The sequence below is a fragment of the Onychomys torridus genome, chromosome 8 (assembly GCF_903995425.1).
Source record: "Onychomys torridus chromosome 8, mOncTor1.1, whole genome shotgun sequence".
Lineage (NCBI taxonomy): Eukaryota > Metazoa > Chordata > Mammalia > Rodentia > Cricetidae > Onychomys > Onychomys torridus.
In genome coordinates, this window is record NC_050450.1 from 93639773 (window position 1) to 93663737 (window position 23965).

At 35.8% G+C, this 23965-nt stretch overlaps 1 protein-coding gene across 11 annotated transcripts in view; it reads left to right on the forward strand.

Moving 5' to 3' along the window:
• Tanc2 (tetratricopeptide repeat, ankyrin repeat and coiled-coil containing 2) overlaps positions 1-23965 on the forward strand; it is a 332046-nt gene that overhangs the window by 137132 nt on the left and 170949 nt on the right. The window contains exon 1 of one of the 11 annotated variants that reach the window (XM_036197457.1): positions 5534-6102. The exons of the other annotated variants lie outside the window; for them this stretch is intronic. The gene's annotated coding sequence lies outside the window, so the exon portion shown is untranslated. Of the gene's footprint in view, positions 1-5533; positions 6103-23965 lie in introns of those variants that run through there. 11 annotated transcript variants of the gene reach the window in all.

The window sequence follows — 23965 nt, forward strand, 5'->3', positions numbered from 1 at the left end:
TCTGAATGGAGACAGTGGAGGAGTGGATGGGGAGTGGAGTAGATTGGGAGGGGGGGGGAAACTATAGTTGGTATGTAAAATAAATGAAAAATGTTAACAAAATAAAATAAAAAACCTTTTCTTGCCATGTTATATAGACCTCTTCATTTGTTTTGAGAGGTTTTTTTTTTTTTTTTTTTAAACTTTGACATGTAGCTAGAAGGTTTCTCCAGTCCCCATGGTCTCACAGCCACTTAAAAATAATCATTCAGAGGCTTAATATTAATTACTAGTTGCTTGGCTTATGGCAGGCTTTTTGCTAGCTAGCTCTTATAACGTAACCCATTTTTATTACTCTATAAGTTGTCACATGGCCATGGCATTACCAGTCTGCTGGTATCTTGCTGCTCCTTCAGCAGGGGTTGCTGTCTATCTCCCTCCCCTCTCCTTTCTTCTCTCCATATACGTGCTTGGATTTCCCGCCTGCCTCTAAGCTGCCTTGCCATAGGCCAGTGCAGCTTTCAGAGCAACACTTATTCACAACGTACAGAAAGACATCCCACAGCAATGACAAATTCACTTTTACTTGAAATTCTTATTTGTTTAAATCATAAGTAGATTTGAGAGCTAAACTCTTTCAAAATGTAAATATGTAGAAGAGGATATGCAATAAAAGAAATCCTATGAGGTAGAAAAGTTGTCCATCATTCAATAACTGACTCCCTTATATCCGTTTTTAGTAGCAATGTAATGGTTCTAAGAAGTAGATACCATTTTACATGGCATATACCAGGAAAATGGAAATCCCTCATTCCTCTGTGATCTTCCCCATAAAATTTACTACAGTTTTATGTGATGGTTCCTAGAAATCTGTTTTTATGCTTCATTGACCTTGTCCTTCCTCCTTGCTTTATGCTCACCTGCTGTAGAATGTGAGTTTCAAAATGCCAAATGTGGAATGTAAGAACTAAGATGTCAGCCTTTAAGAATACTTCTCATTCACACCATTTCACAAAGGGCAAACAAATACCCTTAATTGAAAAGCAGTTCTTAGCAGGTCTCTCAACAAGCAGTACATTATAGTATGGGATTATGTAAGGTTTAACAAAAAATGTATACTTGGTTTATAGTAGAGATTTTGTAGTACTAAACCAAATTGACAAATTCAGCATCCAAAGAGCAGTAAACACATCTCTTGAAAAAGTATACCTCGGATGAGAATTTTAAACACCAGAGGGCAGAGTGTTCTAAAAGACTTCATTCAGCTACCTTTTATTATAAATATATCATTCCTGTCCCAAATGTCAGCCATTCTTTCATGGTAGTGGATGAATTGTGAAAACACAAATGGTACCATTAGCAAATGTTCTACAAAAGCCCGTTGATGATTTTGTTCTATCAGTCTAGTGAGCAGTGTTTTGAGTTATAATAGAGTTAGTTGAACAACTGTGTTTTCCCAGTTGCTGATAAAAGTCTGTTTCTTGTTTCTGAAAGTGATTATTTTTTAAATACTCTTCCATATTATTTGTTAAATTTTCCAAATTTACCAAAAACAGATTAGTTTAATGATATAAGTAAAGTGAGAAAGTGTATATTTGATATGTGTACATCAGTATACACTCATTTTTAAGTTGATTTTTTTTGAGAATTTCTTGAGTACTGCATTTACAATTTCTACATCGCCACCCCCATCCCCAAATTCCTCCAACTCCTGTGTTTTTTGCCTCCCATTCCCTCTCAAATGTATGGCTTCTTCTCTAATTATAACTTAATACATATGTATGTATACATTGTACTGAGCCCGTTTAGTGTTCTTATGTACATGTATTTGGGGCTGACCACTTGGAATTGGATAATGTATTAGGACTTAATGATAAAAACATTCAAGAAAAGCCCTTATGAGCTAGTGATCTCTTTTAAGTATTGTAATTGTAATTTAAAGGTAGTAACATAAAATTGGGAAAGTTTTACTTAGTATTTAGGTTATAAAAGCAACGTAAAAAGTGAAAACAGAGCATAATGAAGAAATCCTTATATATTATTCATGATATTCTTGAAACAAAAACATTGCTTCTCAGTACGTCCAATCCTGACAGCTTGTCCTTCAGAGTTGAAAGTGTCTTGTTCTTTTATTGATCTTTAGTAAATTTCCAATGTGTAGGCAACGTTTTATGATTTTTAAAAAATATATACTCCTGTGTGAGAGGGTGCTGGTGATTGAAGCAGAGCCTCACACATACTAGGAATGCACCCTATATCTGAGCATGCTTCTTTCTCTTCTTTTCTCTGTCATCACTGTTGCAAGTTGAAGTCCTGATTGGAGCTGCAGCCATTCATAGGAAAGATGTAGGCCCACATTGAAATCTCACCAAAGCTTGAATTACTGTAACTATTCAAGTAAAACCTGATATTTCTCTGTGAGAGTGGAGAGAGTTCATATATTCATCTGATCTCAATAGTGCCCTGCTGTGGGGCACTGCAACACTTATCCTTGATGACTATCCTTTGGAGAAAGCTTATAATGGGGGAGGAGTGGAAAGAGAACAAGCATAAAAAGAGTAAAGGATTTCATGTAAGTTTGGATTCGTTTTCTGGATTAATCATAAGGGAGTTAGGAATTAGTAGTCAAGGGAATACTCCTTAAATCCCTTTTTGCCTTTTGTTAAATGAACCATTTTAAGCAAAACAAAAACATGCATTTTTGTCTTTCCATGCATCTCTACCATATCCTCATCTTCAGTTCCTACCAAGCTAAACACAGTGGGAAGATGATTTCCAAGTTTACAGTATTTTTTTTTTCAGAGCTACCCTGAATCTAGCTAATGCATGGATCACCTCAGCTTGGTTCGTATAGTGACATTTTGAGAAAAAAAAAAAAAAACAAAAACAAAAAAAAACTTGTGCTTTGACAAGTATTAAATTGTTGATGTTCTAAAGTTGCTACTAAAGAGAATTTTCTTGAGAAATAACCAGTAGGACACAATAATTGTCTTAGTTAGGGTTTCTATTGATGTAATGAAACACTATGACCAAAAAGCAAGTTGGGGAGAAAAGGGTTTATAAAGCTTATGCTTCAGCATTGCTGTTCATCACTGAAGGAACTCAGGACAGGAACTCAAATAGGGCAGGATCCTAGAGGCAGGAGCTAATACAGAGGCCATGGATGGGAGCTGCTTGTTTGCTTGCTCCCCTTAGCTTGCTCAGCCTGCTTTCTTACAGAGCCCAGGACCACATGCCAAGGGATGGCCCCACCCACCATGGGCTGTGCCCTCCCCTATTGATCACTAATTGAGAAAATGCCTTACCGCTGGATCTCATGGAGCCATTTTCTCCTTCCTCTCTGAATGATTCTAGCTTGTGTCAAGTTGACACAAAATCAGCCAATACAATAATATTTGATTTTAAAGACTTACTAGATAGAAGAGATTAGACTACAATGGGAGCACAGAACCAAGTAATGCCAGCTGTGAAATTTTCAAATCAAACATGAATGTTCACTTTTCACTTGACCTTACAGTTTCTAGTTAGGTGAAGTAAAAAGTAGTTGAAGATTATCTGAAGCAAGTTCCTTCCTTTGTATGTTTGTCAGTATCATCATTCTGTGGAATCTGCTTTTACTTTCTCACTGTTACCCTCTTCTAAGAGATGTATGTCATGACAGGCTGTAGAATTATATTTATGTACTTAACCTCAAATAATCCTTTAACAGTGTTCTAAGGCTTCCTCACCTACTATGATATAAAAAGAAACAGCCACTGTGTCAAGTGTGTATAATATGATGATACCAAATATGCTGTTAGACATGAAAACTAGCCTAGAAATGCAAGTACTATGGTATATCTCTAATCTTGGGTACTTAAGAGGCTAATGCAAGAGTATCTCTGAGTTCCAGACTAGCCTGGGCAATGTAGTAACAGTAAATCTGTCTGTCTGTCTCACTCCTTCTTCCCCCTCCTCTTCCTTCACTCTTCACTCCCCTCTCAAGAAAAAAAAAAAAAAAAAAAAATAAGCCTATTCTAGAAAATGTTTAACTTTTGAGACCATTTTTTGGTTGAAAACTACTGAAGCCCATTTCTCCTTTTTATCTTTATTATTTTTCTTTACTAGGTATTTTTATGTAAAATAGCATTTCAAGTATTGGCATTATGTTGTTTTATTTTATTCTGTTACCACAATAACTTTAGGAAAAAAGTAGAATATATGTTATTGCTCATACTTTGCTGATTATGAATCTAGTGATGGGAGTTGAGTTACCCATGGTGATGCCTAGTAAGCAATCAAATTCATGTTACAACTACAGTCAGAAGAAGTGCTTGTGGTTTGTACTGCACTGCAGTCCTTTTAGTCACATTTAATGTATTGGCTATCATTTCTAGAGATTAATGCATCAGGAATCTTTGACCAAAAATACATAATTTATACTAGAATTATTACTTTACTACCAACCTATGAAAGAGAACAATAATGCATTAATTTCCATAATGATTTTTCATTGTGTTGTGTCTGAACATTTCATAAAATAATTGATAATGGAAAAGAAACACATTGTTATGAAAAAGAATGATTTAATATGCAATTGCCCTCTCTAAATAGATGCAATAGAATAGCACCTCAGGAATATAATAAAAGATTTTTTCCCCCACAGCTCAGTTTAGGGCCATATATATAATACTGCAGAGGAGAATACCATTTCAGCAATCCATATATTGATACCATTCCTAAGTCCTTCTTCCATAAGTCCTTTTGGAAGCTATCCTACTATCCACTGGAGGGGAAGGAACTATTCTGGAATCTTGAGAGATGTGGAAAAACTACAAAGAAAAAGGTTTTTCCAGTCTAAGTAGAGAGAGAGGCCTTTCGAAGCATGGGGTGGAACAGTAACTTCAAAATGATACAGTAATTTCTTTGTTGTGAATGAAGGAAATAAGCATCTTTAGTGAAGTTGGTATCTTTGAACCTTCTTGTGTGTAAAAGGAATCCAACAGCATATCTGTCTTTGAAACTGGTATCTTTCCAATTTCATGAGTCAGTCTGTTGATGATGCTGCAATTTTTAGTGTATCTGATGTATATCATCTAAATAAAAGGTATTTCATCTAAATATATCTCAGTATTTCAAAACAACTTTCTGTTGTCTTAGATTCTAGGTAATTCTTACATTGTAGTTATATATCAGTGTCTAATTTTAAAATCTGACCCTATATATTATGAAGATACTGCAGATTTATGTATTAGCTTTCAAAGTACTATATTGATCCTTTAAATTGCCTTATAGTTTGGGGGGGTTGTAGCTGTTTATATAGTTACTGTATTTTGCAATGTGTATTTATACAACTCAGAGTCAGAAATTCAAGAATTTAGAATCCTAAAGAGAAATTAGAGGAGTTTGTAGCTTTAAGGCACGAGATGCTTACAGCTCTTTAGTATAAATTGTTCCCAGAATCCATGTCACAGCTCCTTCTATGGTGCTGCTTTTTCCCCCTTTTCTCTCGGTTGCTATGACAACAGCAGCACTGCGCCATTCATCAGCTTTGGACCTAGGCTGCACTGTTAGTCTTCCGTGTTACTCCTGAATGTTAAGAACATCCGTGAATCATTCACTCTGGTTAACACTGCGCCATTAGAAACCTCAGAACCAGTTCTTCAGCAATTTTCTGTAGCAGAAGAGTAAACTGCGCCACAGAGAAAACCTGTATAAAAAATATTTTTTCTCAAATGGAATCATACAATCTATTTGCTGCAGTATTATGAAAAAATTACTTCAAGTCAAGCAATCTAATGAAAAGATCTCATCTGTATAATATTTCTTGAAATCATTAGATGTTCAAAACAGGTACAACAGTGCTTGCTTATGTGGATACAGAAGGAAGCAGGTGATGTTGTTAGGGGCTCTAAGCCCCTTTGGGAGCATCTCTTGTGCATTGGGACCATAATCAACATCTGCTAGAAGAAGTGTCACCTGTGAGGCATAGTAAGTTCTGGGCAGTAAGAAGAGCTGGCTGGAGAAGATTAAAGTGTGGATCATTACTAATGTGCAGGCACCGAGAACATGACCAGTGAATAAGCCTGGAAATGGGAAGCAAACTGCAAAGTATTGACAGATGAGGAAGGAAGAGTAGAGGCTGTGAGTATGAAAATCAGAATATTTGTATGTTCCATGGTTTCTGAACTGTAAGGCCTACTTTGAGATTTGTAGGGAAAGAAATTCAGCCTAAGAGACTCCAACACCTAGTTAGCAGAGAACCCATTAAGAAATTTTCATCAGGCACATTTATTTAATTTTTAATTGTTTTCTATGTATTATTTCATGAACCTTTAAATAATCTGTTGTTTTTTAAAAGAATATTTATTGTAGAGAAATCAGTTTTGAACTGTTAGGGTTTTTATGTAAATGTGAAGGTCATTTTTTTTTTAAACATTATGATTCCAGAATAGATCTCTACTTTCCATTGCAATAGCCTTATCAGTGAATTCCCTTTTAAAAAATTAAAGAAATCTAGACTTGGTAAGTGAGCTTCTTTAGTATATCACACCTGTTCTATCGTTACCTGAAATGTTTAGAAATAAATGAATATTTCTGCATTTTTTGAGGATACAAGGATTTTTTTTAATGGCTTTATTTGCTAGTTATGTTGATTTGGGTCTACTTTATCAGTTAAATTTAAGCTAAATTATATGTCTACCCTTTTTAAACTTGCATCTTTCAGATAATTTGGTAGTTACTACCTTACATAAAATTAGTTTACATTTGGATTTTCTTAGACTGCTCATTTTCTGTTTTTTCGTTTTCTCTTTTTAGCTATCTGGCTAACTATGGTAACTTAGAAATGACCTAAAACTAGGAACTGGGTTTTTTTTTAAAATTAGAATATTTAGGCTGATCTTCAGCTATCTCAAAACAGGAAAAAAAAAAAAAAGCATTTTGATATGGGCTCATTCTTTTTGTTATTTGTCTTCTTGAGTTGCTCTTCTTAAAGCATGTTATTCAGAAAATGCACATTAGACATGACTGAGTATCTTTGATTTACATTGTTAAATGAAAGCATGTGTTGTACTTTTGATTTCTGGTCTTTCCATGTTTGAGACTTTCACCTATAAATCTCTGTATAAATCTGACCATTGTTTAGGAAACCTTTAAATATGAAGAATTACTATATTAAAATGTAGTAAAAACTGTTATTCACATTCAAAGTTGTATATATCATTAACAAAACAATTTTGCTCTTATCTGTGATTAACGTATTAAATAAATTGAATATTTGCATTTTAAGTGTTGTTTTGCAACTTAAAGTACATTTAAATTTTTACATATACTGAACTACTATGTACATTATAAGTTGATGCTCCTTTGTAGTCTGTACTCATAAATCTCATAAATGTGTATAAAGGATTTTATATTATCTCTGAAATTAAAATTCTCAATAATAGTAACAAAGACTCAGTTTTTAAAATAAGGTTAGGATTATTTTTATTGTTTTATTTATTTTCAAGTAATATTTCTTGGCATGCCCTTTGATTTTAATGTTTGTGGCTTTACTCAATGTGGCATGTAAATTGTTTCTTTATATATGTTGGCTAATTTAAATTTTACCTGGAATTTTTCATATTTTAGAAGATATTGCAGTGGGACCTTTTAAAAGAATCAATCTATTCTATTGGGTTGCTATATGTCTATGTCATACATTAAGTTTCTTAAAGTGAAGAACATTCAAGCTATAGATCTAGGTGACAGTGTTCTATGAAAAAATTAAGCCTCCGCTTCAAAATGATTTGATATTGTCTTGCAGTTTATTTTCTGATATATTTTTAAAGTCTTTTCAGTATTATTCATATGACATAAAAGTCTTAATTGATAGTTGATACTGCTTTTAATTGAGATGAAATATAATAAATATACTGGGTACACAATATGCAAAGATCATAAAAAGGCTCAAGTTTGTTCCTTCAGTTTTGTTGACTAAAATTTTTATGATGTGCTAATAACACTTCTAAATACCCAAGAATATGGTAATACAATAATAAAATTTCATTAAGAAATACTAAAACTAAAATATTAAAACTTAAAGTTAAGTTGATATGTAAAATCAAAGAGTGAGTCCCAGTTACCCTGCTTTTTTTCCTCATGGGAATAAGTCATAACATTTTAGTGATAAATGTGTGTTCTTTATTCCCCCAACATTACATGATTATATTTTTATACTGTAAACTTTACAAGTTAGGGCAGGCTAACTTTCGTTGTTATTCTACTATAAAATCAATGCAGTAATGCTTTTTTGTGGTTGTTGTTGTTGTTGTTGTTGTTGTTGTAGTAATAGTAATCTAGGCATTAAATATAGATTGCTGGGCATGGAGACACATGCCAAAAACTTAGTACTTGACGGGTGAAGAGAGGATGGTCAACTTCACTTAGATAGCAGGTTTGAGCTTGAGTTTGAGGCCAGTCTGGGCTACATGAGACTCAGTGCCCAAATAAAACAAAACGAAGAATAATGAACCAGATGGAGTGAAGCATGCCTGTAATCCTGGCACTTAGGAATTAGAAGTAGAAAGATTGTGAGTTCAAGGCTATCCTAGGCTTCATAGAGAGGCCCTGCCTCAAAAAGCAAAACTAAAATAAAATAAAAGTAAAGTTAAACAAAACTTGGGGAGATAATATCTGTGAAGCAGCAAGTATACTTGGCACAGAAGATTATTCTCTTAGTGATACCTGCTCTTTCTCTCCTCACTCTTTGTTGGCCCGAATTGCTGCCACTTGGGCTTTCCCTTAGGAGTTCCTTTAGGACAGAAATTTGAATGTTTACCAAATGGGCTATGATGTCTTAATTTAAAAGCAGACCCAGGGTTGGCGATGTGTTGGCTTAAAATGCAACTGGCCTTGGATTCAATCCCCAACACCACACAAAAACTTAAGATGGTAGCACACAGCTGCAGTCTCACCTCTCAGATGTGGACGTGGGCAGATCAGGAGTTAAAGGTCATCTCCAGCTAACATAGCAAGTAGAAGTTGAGCCTGAGTTACTTTAGGCTTGTTTCAATAGACAAAACAACAACAAAGAAAAACAAAAACCAAAAACAAACCTCGGCATTCCTAGAAAGTCTCACATTTTTCTCTCCTAAAGTAGTGTGCATTTATTTTTATTTTTTCATCAAAATATATATCTCCCCCAAATATTTATACTTGTAGGAGTTTTGCATTTACCCAAACATATTTCTGTCAACATGCTACTTGGATCACCTCCATTTTAAAAATGGAGATTCTCTGAATGGACCAGGCTCTACTGACTCCCCATAGGAGAACTTGCCTTGGAGGAGGTGGGAATGGGGAGTAGATTGGGTGGGGTGGGGGAGGGAGTGAGGAGAGGAGGATCTGTGGATGGTACGTAAAATGAATAGAAAATTTCTTAGTAATTAAAAAAAAATGGACATTCTGAGATGAAAGAAGCATGTGCATCTCTGTGGAAAAAGAGATTAAGAATCAAGAGGTAAGATGAAGGTGAGTCTGGTTCAAACTGGAAGATCCACACCACTCATAAGAGAGAAAAGTAGTAGTTTGGAGTTGAGTCAAGCTGTAGTGAATGAGAAAGGAATCTGTTGTGTTGCAGCAGAAGAATGATGATAGAGACGCTGCCTCTGACCCTCTACAAAGTTATACAGTAAAGGCACGTATCTGTTAACCCCTTCATGTCTCTCAAACTTATTTGACAACCAACCTTTTTCAAAGTAAGTAGCTCCTACAATATCATGTGGAACAAGTGCCTAAAGAACCACTCTGCCAGCTCATGAAAGTCTGATGAGTTCTGAGAAGAGAAGAGAAATATTGACGTGGAATGAACAGTGCAGCAGTCATCTCGGCACTCCAGAGATGATGGGAAAATCACAGTTTACAGAAATGCTCCAGATAAATTTCACTTGAAAAATCTTGACTATTTCAATTTTTTTCCTTGGTATTTTAACACAGGGTCTCTCTACACAGCCCTGGCTGTCCTAGAATTCACTGCATAGCCCAGGATGGCTTTGAACTCATAGGGCTACACCTGCCTCTGGCTCCGGAGTGCTGGTATTAAAGGTGTGCACTACCACACTCAGCAGATCTAGTGATTTTTAAGTTAGAGAAAAGTTTATATTGGTTATTTGTATTAGAAAATAAAATGATAAAGTAACCAGAAAAAACTTGAAAGTAAGAATATATCAGATAGTAAACACATCAGTTTATTTGGAGTAAATCTTTTATGAAAGGATGCTGAAGATGACTGACATCAAATTGAAACAGCCTTTGGGAACAGTGGTAAACTTAGCTGACAGCAGAGAAAGTATAAGAGAAAAAGATTAAAACACACACACACAAAAAAATAAGCAAGTTGGTACTGTGAAAGATCCATCCTTGATGGTAAGGTTTAAGGATGGGTATTGGTGGCCTTTGTAGGAGTAGAGAGCAATTAGGACAAGTTTTTAACCTCTGAATTTTAAAGTCATATACATAGACCGTGTTCAGTTCCTTGTCTTGTACTGTGACAGAAGCAACTTAAGAAGGAAGGGTTTCTTTGGCTCACAGTGTAAGGGTGTAGTCAGTCTGTCCTAGTGACAAGAACATGAGGCAGCTGCTCATGTTGCAGTCAGTAAGATGAATGCTGGCTGTGTGTGTGTGTGTGTGTGTGTGTGTGTGTGTGTGTGTGTGTGTACACGTACATACACAAATTAGGCATGATTGATCAGGATTCCAACTTAGGTCTTTATCTCCAGTAACAGCTCTTAAGGGGTCAAGAAGTAAACTTTAAGAAACATCTACCAAAGACTAACGCGTATGTTAAAAGATAGATGAGATGGCTAAGGGTCAGTATGAAAGATGCTGGGGAACCAGGATGGTACAATCTTTATAAAATCTGAAGTTTGGGAAAGTTTAGAGATTCTTGGAGCACTGATTTCAAATTTGCATAGAGAAAATAGATTTATAAAGGCCCAAGAATCTATTGTAATATGATTCTGCTTTTACTTTCCTGAGCTGTAGAAACCCTTAGCTATTATGTTCTACTTTTATTAATATTCATATTCTGTTTATTTAACAAAGAGAAAAAAGGGGCTACTTAAAATTGGCAGTAGATGTGGGATAAGGAAGCATCTAAGAAATTCACAGCCAAACATATTTTTCAGAGTTCTGATTGTTTGGAGATGTTTATATTATATGGTTGTACATAGGATTTATCAAGACTTTGAAAAATAAAATGTTTGTCTTTCCCAATTTAACATGCTCATCCTACAAATTTCCCATTTTTATATTAAGATAGGTGAGGCCTCCCCTAAAGCAGATGGCTATATTCCTTTGACTCCTGCAATATGAGTAGTTTAGAATCTACCACTTGCTTGCTGTGTAACATTGGGCATGTTGTAGATGACATCTCTATGCCTTAGTTCCCTCACTCATTAAATGGGAGAAATAATACCCATAGAGTTTGTCAGGATAAATAAAATGCTGACAGTATGCTATAAGACTTATTATCAAGTAATAACAGATGATGATCATCACATCATGGCAATTGCAAGGCCAGCTGATCTTTCTGTACCTTTCTTTATTTCTTTCTCCTCTCTACCATTTCATTTGATAAGGGAAACCATTTTCACTTTTACTTATTATGCTTTTATGATATTCTCTTTTATTAAGTATTTTAACATTAACAGTGTTAAATTGTGTTGACCAAACATCACACATTGATAGTACATCATTTACCATTGGACTTGTACTCAGGAGGCAGACACATGAGGATCATGAGTTCAAATGTATCTCTTAATGATTACTGATATTTAAGCCAGGATGAGTAATAAACAACAAAAATCTCAAGGGTATATATGAAAATATGAAGAAAACCAGGAACACCAAAACACCACCCTTTCACAGACACCCATACTTGAAAAGCATGACCACATACTGCCTGATATTTAAATAAACAATGGAGGACTTAGGCAACTGGCATCTCATTCTAAACATTACAGCAGAAAAATACCTATCACTTTAAAAGCACAGTGGTGGATGAACAAAAGCCACAGAAGGAACAGAAAGTAGTTTAAACTTATTTTCATTTTTGTTTGATTTAAAAGAAGCCTGTACCAAAACGAAAAGGTAAGAAACAAATATATTGCCTCATTACTATAATGAGAAGTATAAAATTGTGAAATTACACATTCAGTACAGAATGAGCTTTTCAAAATTTTAGCATTTATTAGAAATGTGAGATGTTTTGTTTGTTTTACTTATTTTTAGTTTATATGTATGCATATTCTCTCTCTCTCTATTTCTCTCTCTCTCTCTCTCTCTGTGTATGTGTGTGTGTGTGTACACCACACATACATACATCTCCTCAGATCAGTGTTACGGACAATTGTGACATGACACGTGGGTGTTGGGAACCAATCCTGGATCCCTTAAATGCTGAGCCATCTCTCCAGCACCCTAGAAATCTAAGTTTTAAATTATTTGTCATTATAGTCTAGCCTAAGGCGTTGCAGTATTATGTGTATACTCTGGATTGAATCTGCCTTGATTTGCATCTTGACTAACACAAATCAATTCTCTTTGGGGGCAATACTTAATACCTCTGTGCCCTAGTTTCCTTTTTTATCTTCAAGAGATAGGTAATACCTGAAGCCTCTTCATTAGACCATTATAAATATTAAGTGAATAAATTGATATTTTTAACAGTTTGAATCATAAGAAATGTGTAATATATGCTTTGTTTCCCTATAGAGCAAAAACAGTTTTTATCCTCTATTCTGTCTTCAGTCTGTAGTCCCATGCCTGGCATGTTGTTGACAGTCACAAAATCTTTCATGAACACTTGTTGAATAGACTGCTTGGTGCATCAGTAATAGTCTCTGTTTCAGTTCCTGTATCTGAGCAGGCCAAAGCAGATAATCAAATTGTAATGGGAAGAGCATTTCCTCACTGAGGTTTTATTAAAAGTGAGAGCTTGAGGTGCATGACTCATCATTTTATTACTGACTGATCAGATTTGTGATGATAAGCTCTTTTAAACTGAGGCTAGATGGAGGTATGCCACATGAGTCACATTCCTCATCCCTGTTCTTAGGATTCACTGACCACAGTATAGTGCCTAGAACAGAGAGAATTAACTTGTTTTATGTCAAGTTTGACCAGCTCTCAAAATGTATTGCTGAAAGTTGCTCTGGTGTCTAAGATACTGGTCACCTAAGCTGAGGTAGAGGTGCACTGACCTCATGACTGCCTCATGATTAAGTGCCCCCAAAAGACAGATTTAGTTTGCCAACAAGGAAAATAAAATTTGTTGTTATTTTCCTTGTATTCACTATTAGATAGGTATTGTCTGTTATGTAGTTGAATTCTTGACATTGAACCAAATGTCTATTAATTTCAACATCTCTCACTTTGGAGACAAATTGTTGCTTTAACGAGAAACTTTTGTAGATATGGTAATACTTAGTTTACTTAGATTACAATATTTCACCTGCATGTACAATATGACATTGAACTATAGGTTACCTTTTATACTTCTAGCTTTTTGAAATTTGATTTTAAGTGTAATTATATAATTTTTCCTAGGCCATGTCTTTAATTTTGAAAAACATATCTGTTATAGCTTATCTATCCACAGTGGTTTTGTTTCATGTTTCTATTTTTGTTTTTGATACTTCTTAAATAGTATATTGTTAAGAAAATAGCAGAGATAGAAATGTGGTGAAGTGTAAATGACTTCCCTGTTGTGGTCATCGATTTAATGCTTTAATATTTCTTCACTGTTTGCGTCATTACTCATTTCAGTTACTGGCACTGGCTCTGGTTTTTGTTGTTTATTGTCTTTTGTTCGTTTGTTTATTGCTGCCAAGGGCTGAACGCAAGGCCTTGTGTACACTGTGCACATGCTTTACAAACTGAGCCATGTTCCCAACCTCACAGGACTTTATTCATTTCCTCTTTTCTAAATCTAAACTTTACATTAGTTATTTTTCTCATTGCTGTGACAGAATACCTAAAGAAAAAAGAAAAAAAAAAAGAAGGAGAAAAAAAAGCAGGTTAAGGAAGGAAGACTTTGTACTTACAGTTTGAAGGTCCAGTTCACAGCAGCAGTAGTGTGAGGCAGCTGGGTATATTGTGTCATAGTTAGGAAACAAAGAGAAATGAATGTTCATGCTTAGTTTACTCTCTCTCTTTTTTTTTTTTTTTTTTGTCTTCTTTTTTATTCTCTCGGGGACCCCAGCCCATGGGATGGTGCTATCACTATACAGGGTGGCTTTTCTTTCCTTTGTTAGTTAAATATCCCTAGAAATGTCCTTAATAAACATCCGCAGAAGTATGTCTCCTAAGTGATATCAAATCTGGCCAGTTTGAGTATAAAAATTCACACCTAGCAACATGAGTCCAGCTTTACGTTTGAGGAGAACCCTGTCCTAGACACTGTAGCTTTGAGCTTCCAGTTTTAGAAGCTTTCTTTACTGACTTTTACCTAACTGCTTCCAGAATTAATGAATACTTTCTGTTCCCTTGGTGACACCTAAAGACTGTTACCAGGACTAGTAGGATCAGGCCAGTAGGTCATTTTTTTTTTTTAAAAAAGCTTGCAAAAGCTGATCACCTGGACTCTAGTCAGACATCCATGGGGTAGGTTCCAGTATTACCACTTCTGTACTGAGTAACTGCTCACAACTTATTCATGTCAAGTTTTTGTATTGTATTTTATAAAATGTGCATAAGAGTAACTGTCTCTTAAGAATGGATTTAAACAAATGCTGTACCAGGTGCTTAGCATTGTGTTACATATAGTGAACCCTAAGTATTACCTGTATTTATACCATTAGTATATGACCACAGTTAGACAAAGGAAACTTAAGTGATTTTTATGGCTGGTTTCAAATTTTCTTTGTAGTCCTGACTGGCCTCAAACTTCTGTCCTCCTGCCTCAGCCTCCTGAGCGCTGTGCATGTCCCACCATGCCCAGTTGTGGTGTCAGTTTTGTGAAAACTGATTTTATTGTTCATCTCTTTAGCTTTCATTGTTCCCTATTTTTACACAATTTTGTTGTTTTTTTTTTGGGGGGGGGGTTGCCATTCATCCAGTGAGATACATTAGTTAATGAAAGAACTTACTGACTTTAGACAGTGTCTAAAGGTAGAAATTTTAGATTTGTTTTTTAGCTTTCATTCTTTACTCTGTTATGCAACATGACTGCTATCTCCATTCTCCTCCTAGATTTTCCTTCCACATCTTAAAAATGTAACAGTGAACAGAGCAGTGTGTATATTCAGTTCAAAATACAGGAGATTTGTCAAAACTCCAAGAAATACATCTAAGCCAAGTCAGTGCCTGCACTTCGTATGTCATCTCTCTTGTTATCACATTACCCAGTGTTTCATGCTTTGATGCCATGCTTACTCCTCCCCTGTACCAGTCCTCTCTGGCGTAGACGAACAAGGGCTTTGGAGACTGAAAAGCAACTTGCCCTCTTTTTTTTTTTTTTTTTTTTTTTTTTTTTTTTTTTGGTTTTGCTTTTGGTTTTCGAGACAGAGTTTCTCTGTGTAGCTTTGTGCCTTTCCTGGATCTCACTCTGTAACCCAGGCTGGCCTCAAACTCACAGAGATCTACCTGGCTCTGCCTCCCTCCCAAGTGCTGGTATTAAAGGCGTGTGCCACCACTGCCCACCGCCACTTGCCCTCTTATAGCACTGTGTTCTGACTAATTTCTGACTAATGTTCTAAGGCCAGAGAAATGTGATTCTTAAGCCAGAGTTAGAATTATTCAGTGTTCTTTGGTGTGAATTTCCTATTGTGACTAGTAACAACTGCACATTCCAAAAACAAGCCAGAAAGTTATTGACATTCATTCACACTTAATCCTTAGAAATGTCTTCATAGTCATTTCTGCCCATGGGACAGGATAACATTTACTTTTAATCTATTAATTTTGAAAGGTTTTAAATTGACACATAATAGTTGTACATATTTGTAGAATACACTGTAATATTTTACTACTTATAAACAGTTTGTAATGGTCAAATCAGAGTAATTGGACTATCTATAATCCACTCATCTTTACCCAGTGTTGTGAATATTTAAAATCCTACTATTTTGAAATATATAGTTGTAATCAGTTATCCTTGGAACACGTGTGCAGGTGCACTTTTTTGGGTAAGCATGTGTGGAGGCCAGACGTTGACACTGGAACTATCTTCCTCAATCATTTCTCCTTATTTTTAGAGACAGGATCACTAACTGAACCTGGAGCTCACCGTTATGGCTAGAATGGCTGGCCAAAGCCTCTAGAATCCTCCTATCTCTGTCTCTGGAGCTAAGATTTTAGGTATAGACAACCATGCCGAGATTTTTTACTTTTGGTGTTAAAAGTCCAAACTCAGAACCTCAAGCTTTCCCAGCAAGCACTTTACCCACTAAGCCCTCTCCCTGGTCCCTCTTTTAGCTTACTCTTAGCCGATTTTATTCTAGTACTGGCACAGTGCTCATGCTTATGTAAATTATAGCAGTTTCTACCTCTACACTGAATACTTAAAATCTTCAGATAACTTGCTTAAACTTTTAGAAAGGGGAAAAACAAAAAAACAAAAAACAACAGTTCAGAGCAGCCAGTAAATGACAGGTGCCTATCGTGTACCTTGTTATTATTCAAGTCTTTTTTTCTCTATCTCAAGTGTAAGGAATTTTGTGTAAATTTACCCCAGTTAGTATATTGTTGGGCACTATTAATTGTAAATGCAGAAGGGCAAACAGCAGTGTGACTGTATTCTATATGATTCTGAGTTCTGTCCTGAGATTATCTGATAGCCCTACCTATAAAGTGTGTATACTAGTGAAGTTTGATTATTCATATGCAATAATAGAACAGGTAGAGTTTATACTTCAGATTTATAACCTCAGGATCCTGGGTTCTAATATGTAACTTAGCATACTTTTAAATCACTGGTAAAATTTCAGTGATTTTGTTTTTAGCTTTTTTGTGTTATAAATGAATTGCCTCAAACATTCTGTACTGTAGAAGACATTTCACATAAGAACACTTAGTACAAAATATATTCTGCTAAAAATAATCTTTATTCATTAAATACCAGTTTCTTATTTAGGAGCAAAGATAGAGAAACAGAAAGAACTGATCCAAGAACTGTGAGCAAATTACCTTTTGCAGTTAGATGTTGTAAGTAATCTTCAGTAAGGTTCAGCACTCTGACCTGTATCCTAAAAGTTACTGTGTATCTTTCCATGTTCCTCCATTGCTTGTGAACACATCACCTCCACCACTGTCATCATCATTATACACTACAAAATGTCTAGTGTTGAGCCCATTGTAATGTAAGGCATTATGCTGATTTTACAAAGATTAATTCATATAAAGTCTTTGTGATGACCTTGAGAAGTAAATGGTGTCTATTATATACACTATTACTAAATAATGAATCCCACATCCACATTTCATTTTCTGTTCCAGGGATAGCTCAGTCTGAGGCTTTGGGTGACATTTTGTAGCTTTGAAGTCTGTTTAGTGGTCTGAATAATAAATATCAATAGCTTTTTTTTTTAAAAACTGAATCTACCTTTTACCCTTTAAACTTAATTCTTGTAATGGAGAGAGATTTTTATGGCTCACATTTTTAAGGTAAGGAATCTTAAAAAGTTGAAAAAGTTTAATAATTTGTTGAAGACCATTCAATAGTAGGTCATGTAACACAAGTCTCACTTTTATTTGTTTATTCTTGAAACTCGGTCCTGCCACATAGCCGTGGCTGATGCTGGGAATACAGGTGTCTATCACCAAGTGAATTTACTTGCTGTCTTTAGAATCTGCATATTTCTTTCACAAGTCATGTGCTTCAGAGCTAAGGGGATGGCTCAGCTGATAAAAGTAAGAACCTAATTTCAATCTTCAATACCTACATAAAACTAGACACATAGTGTGTGCCTGTAATCGCAGTGCTGGAGATAATAGGATCCCTGGGGCTTGATGACCAGCCAACTAGCCAAATGGATTGATTCTGTTTCACTGAAAGATCCTGTCTCAATGAGGTGGGAAGCTATTGAAGAGGATACCCAACATCAACCTCTGGTTTATACACGCATATGCATATGTGTGCACAAAATGAGTACCTACTTGTCCATATATATATATGCACACACATAGACATGTGTTTGGGGAAGTCATCAGTTTTTTTTAGATGTTGACATTAATATTTTATATAAAATAGTAGGAAGGCCATATGCTATAAAACTTTAGAGGTAGTTATCTCTGATAATTTTTAGTTACACTAAAATTATCTGTTTCTTGCACTTTGTATTAGCCTCTGCAACAGTTTGCCTTTTGCTTTGTATGTCATGTAGAGATAAAAATTTACATCTGATTTCTCCTTGAAATGAGAACTAATGTTTAACTTATTCAAGGTTCCATTAACTTCAGTAATTAACAACTGTTGGAATGTCTTACGGTTTTGCAGTCATTTTTTGAGCAGCTTTTTTTTTTTAAGCACCATGTTGTCTCCATATTTATTGCTTATATGTTCTGTCTTTGTATCTAGTATATCCTTTGTGTGGCATAACATAATTGCACAAAATATAACATATGTACCAGAGTCTTGAGTACAGTTTAGAACCAATAGTCTTCATCAACTTTAGTTACTAAAGGTGAAGGACATGAACAGATCTCTTATACCTCCAAAAATGTATAAATAAATATAAAATTAATTTATTCAACAAATAATATATCTGTTCTGTGTTTGGCATGATTATAGGCACTGCTGAGGACACAGCACTATATAAAATAAATGAACCTGTCTCTTGTCAGGCACATTCTTCAATAATAAACAAAAACGCAAGTTGAAACATCACAAGAAGCTCTTCCCAGTATGATAATGCAACTAATGTTAGACTTGCCTTCCCACAGGAAACAACTGTTTTTGGATATTGAGCTGTTTACAGCATGGTTACATAATCACTGAGTGAAAGGATAGGGCAGGGGTCAAGATCTAGGTGCACCTTGGTTTATTACCTGAATGTGTTCTCTGGAGAGATCTAAGAATGACGGTCCTGCTAAGCCGAGGAAACGAAGATGAGAGAAGAGTGTTGGGGAGAACGCAGCAAGGACCTCTGGGCTCTAAATACTAGGGGAGAGCACACTGCACAGAGGAGTGGGTTAATGCGGGGCATGGGACTCACTCTCTAATCCTAGCTCTTAGAAGGCTGAGATGAGAGGCCGAGCTGCACCGTATAGTGATAACATCTGTAGCAAGTGACAGTCTGTTCTGTTGTATTAAGTCACCATGGATGAGATAATCATGTTATTTCAGTTCTTACCTACCCAGCCAGGCCAAGACAAAGCGAAACATGATTGTACTATAGCTGTCTTAATAGGACTTTGAATAGAAATATATTTTTATAAATACAAAGGATAAAAGTGAGCTTGACAGACTTCAATGTTTGAATTTGAATAATTATACTTAGATAATTTGAATATGCAGCATTTCATTGAGATGGAAAATTTGCTACTTCCCTGTGAATCTGTGTTAGCTCTTCTTCCTGGGTTTTGAAAGGACTACTTCAGTTCATGTACTTCCCTTCCCATCCCTAGCTCTTCATCACTCTGTTCTTTCTTTCATTCTCTGAAATGAAATACTTACTTTCTTATCTGTCTTTTATTTTCTCTCTCATTGTTATATGAAACACATTTTTCAGATTTTCAGGTTTTGTGAGTTACCATAATGAAGCTTTTTCACACATTTTTAGACATTTCTAATGCTAGCACAATTTAGAAACTGAATTTGAGAGCCCACTAATCAATCTAATGCTTTCAAGAATGACTTAATGATTTACTCTTGATTTAACAAAGTAACTTTAGCTTTTCTGTGTTGAAACATGTAAAAACACATTCATTCATCCTTTCTCTTTTCTCACTTTTGACTTCTTACTGTGCCATCAGTGGGAAAGCTATTAAAGGTATGTAGAACTGGATTGGTCCTCTTGCAAGATGGCAAGGGAAATTAACAGATTAGGCTGTTCTGATTAACTAAACAACTATGTTGTTCAAATGACTTAAATCTGTTCATGTGGAAAGTTCTTTAGCTTGCTAATTATGTCTCCCATTTATATCTGATACTTCCTAATTTTTTTTAACATAACCAATATCCCAGTCATGACTCTGATATGTTATTCTTACTATCTAAGAATATTTCATCAGTTATATCCTTCATATTAGGTATCAGTTTTGTTGTTATTGTTTCTGGCATCATGGATCAAACTGGGGCTTGTACATGCTAAAAAGTCACTATCAAGGGCTACATACCCAGATTTCTAGTCACCTTTTTTTTGGGGCGGGGGAGATAGGGTACCAATTTAAATTCAGTTGTGAACACATGTTTTGGTCACAACTGTCTTGGTCAAAGTTCTGTTGCTGTGAAGAGACACCATGACCAACGCAACTCTTATAAAGGAAAACATTTCATTGGGGATGGTTTACAGTTCAGAAATTTAGTCCATTATCATCATTGTGGGGAGCATGGTGGCATGCAGGCAGATGTGGTCCTGGAGAAGTAGCTAAGAGTTCTACATCTGGATCAGCAGGCAACTAGAAGAGAGAGTGAGCCACTGGACCTGGCTTGAGCTTCTGAAACCTCAAAGCTCACCCTTAGTGACTCATTTCCTCCAAAAGGCCACACCTATTCCAACAAAGCCACATGTCCTAATCTTTTCAAATAATGCCACACCCTGTGTGTCTATGGGGGCTATTTTCATTCAAACCACCATAATAACCCAACAGAGAATGGGCATAAAGTGGAGAATTAAATTGACTTTCCCTATTAAAGTACAATTTAGTATGATAAAATTATTTGTCAGCTTTGTTCATTTGGCTTAGCATCTTCACAAGTTTTTGTTATACCTGCTTACAACCATACTTGTTTATAACATTTTCTGGAAGTCTGTGCTCTTACTTGGGTTATTTTTTAAAAGTAGATTTGTTTTATTTTATGTAAGTATTTGTCTGAATGTATATCTGTACACTACAGGCATATCTGGTGCCCACAGAAGCCAAAAGAGGGTATCTAATCCCTAGACTTAAGTTAGAGTCATAGATGATTATAAGCTACCATATGGTGTTGAAAACCCAACTCAGGTCCTCACAAAGATCAGTAAGTGCTCTTAACTCCTGAGCCATCTCTCCAGCCCTTAAATAGGTTATTTTATTTTTAAAAATATGAGTGACTAGAGAGATGACTCTGTATAAAAGCATTTGCTGCTCTTCAGAGTAGCTGAGTTCCATTCTGTATGTGACTCCAGCTGGCCTCTAAAGGACGCACACCCATGAGTACACACACATACACACACACACACACACACACACACACACACACACACGGCATACACTTACACAGATGTATATGTGTAAATCAAAATAAAATAAAAATTTAATATAAGAAAATAATATTTTATAATCAAACTGGAAAATCATTGTGTAACATAAGTAGATTAACTAGATAGATTCATAAAATTTCAAGTAGCTTTAAAAGCTAAACTGTTACTCTTAGTTAAAAATGAGGATTAGTTGGTATTAGTGCTACTTTAAAATGTTCTCCTTCCACAATGATACATCCACTGTAGACTACTGGCAATGGTCGAGAGAAAGCCTGATCTGACCTAGTCTGGTGATCAGATGGCCAAACACCCTTAACTATTGTGCTGGAACACTCATCCAATAACTGATAGAAGGGGATGCAGAGATCCTCGGCCAGGCCCCAGGTTGAGCTCCAGGAGTCCAGTTGTCGAGAAAGAGGAGGGACTGTAAGAGTGTGAATTATTGAGACCAAGATTGGAAAAGCACAGGGACAAATAGCCAAACTAATGGAAACACATGAATTATGAACCAAAAGCTGTGGAGCCCCCAACTGGATCAGGCCCTTTGGATAAGTGAGACAATTGACTAGCTTGAACTGTTTGGGAGGCACCCAGGCAGTGGGACCCGGACCTGTCCTCAGTGCATGAGCTGGCTGTTTGGAACCTTGGGCTTACACAGGGACAGCCTGGAAGGAGGGGACTGGACCTGCCTGTACTGAATCTACCAGGTTGAGCTGAATCCCCAGGGGAGTCTTGGCCCTGGAGGAGATGGGAATGGAGGGGAGGGGCTGGGGGAAAGGTGAAGGCAGGGGCGGGAGGGGGTAGGACAGGGGAACCCAGGGCTGATGTGTAAAATTAAAACACAAATATAATTTTTAAAAAAAGAAAAAATGTTCTCCTTGACATAGAAAGATTGACATGTAATTAAAACGAGAATTACTTTATAGCTATTTAATTAATTACAATAGGCCTGATACTATAATAGCCTTAAAAATCTTTGTGATTTCATGCAGCAAATGTCTATTTCTGACTTATCCTACAAGCTTCAACAGCTCTCCATGACAGTTGAATTTGGTAATAAGTGCAAGATAGTTAGTCTTCTAGCTCTACTATCTTGGCATGAGATTTGCTTCATGATTTTTGTTAACAAGGAATAAGCAGACTATAAACTTATGCAGAGGCTGCGTCACTGTTGTCTATTGGCCAGAGTAGTCACATAGTCCTTGTTAAATTACATATGAACTGCAAGTCATAATTGCCCCTGTGCTTAGAACTGAATGAAGACAGGATGTTCATCAGCATCTGTGATACTTCCGTGATGCTCACTTCCATTTTTTTGAATTAGCTAAAAAATATCTCATAACTCACTGTAGTCCCATAATATTGGGGAGCAATATTATCAATGAAATAATATTTGAAATAAAAATACATGTAGATTGTTTTCTGTCATTTAGTTGCTGTGGCCATTTATAAGAAGTATTGTGATTCTTATGTCCCATATTCAAAATAGGGTTAAGAGTTCTTCATGAAAGAAATGTATGAAGGTCAAGTGGATTTAGGTAAATGTATAATGTAGTTATCTAAGTCTTAGCTGTCATATATTTGTTGCCTAGCTTTTTTGAAAGTATCAGTCATTTTTAGAGCTATATATCTGCAGCTAGAATCAGGCCCTAAAAGAAGTTTCATATCATTAATAAAGAAGTTATATGTAAGTCCCAAACAGAAATGAACTCCTTCCTGCTGGCCTTTGGTTTGCATGTTGGACTTGTAATGCTAGGGCTCAAAGTCGTGGCTTCTTCCTTAATAGGTAAATATTCTACCACTGATGTACACACTTCTACTTCTCTTCCTAAAATGAATTTACAGCTGAAATGTTTTTCTACCAATGAAATATCCTTTTATTTTCATATTTGGGACAGGGTCTTATAAAGGCCAGGCTAGCCCTCAGATTCATTATGTAGCCAGGGATGGCCTGAAACTCTTGGTCTTTCTGTTTCTATCTTCCAGTTGCTGGGATTATAGGGGTATGTGTGTTCTAATACAACTGGTTGAAATATTCTTAAAAATTTTGTTTTCTTACATTCCATTCTGTTTTGGAGTACCAAAAAGTCTCAGACTATAATTTACAAATATGAATAAGTTCTGTAAGAAAACTATCCATGTCTATAATAGTGGAAAACAATGGTTTTTAAACTTTAGGGTCTAGGGCTGTAGCTCAGTGGTGAAAGTGCTCTGGGTTTGATCCACAGTACAACAAAAATGTTACAAAGGAATGGAAAACACTTTTTACTTGAACATTTTCTTGGCCAAGACTTTTAAGTTGCATACTGTGATATCAGTATTCATTTCCTATGCACACTGTCATTTTAGCCATGTATACTACAAATAGCCTGTTTTTCTAGGACAAATGTTCTTGTCTCAACTTCTTCCTTAATTTTCTGAAAATGTTTTAAAGGTGTGTTGTTCTTACTTTTATACTCATTCAGTTCATGTAATTTGACAACTCATCCTGGATATAGGTACTGCTTTGAACTCATTGACTGTGGGCAACATGTGTGCAGGGATTTTAGCACTAGGAAAAGCAGGATGGAAGTGTGGCTCAAGCTTTTGGTTTCAAATCCTTCTCTGTCCATCTCCTCACT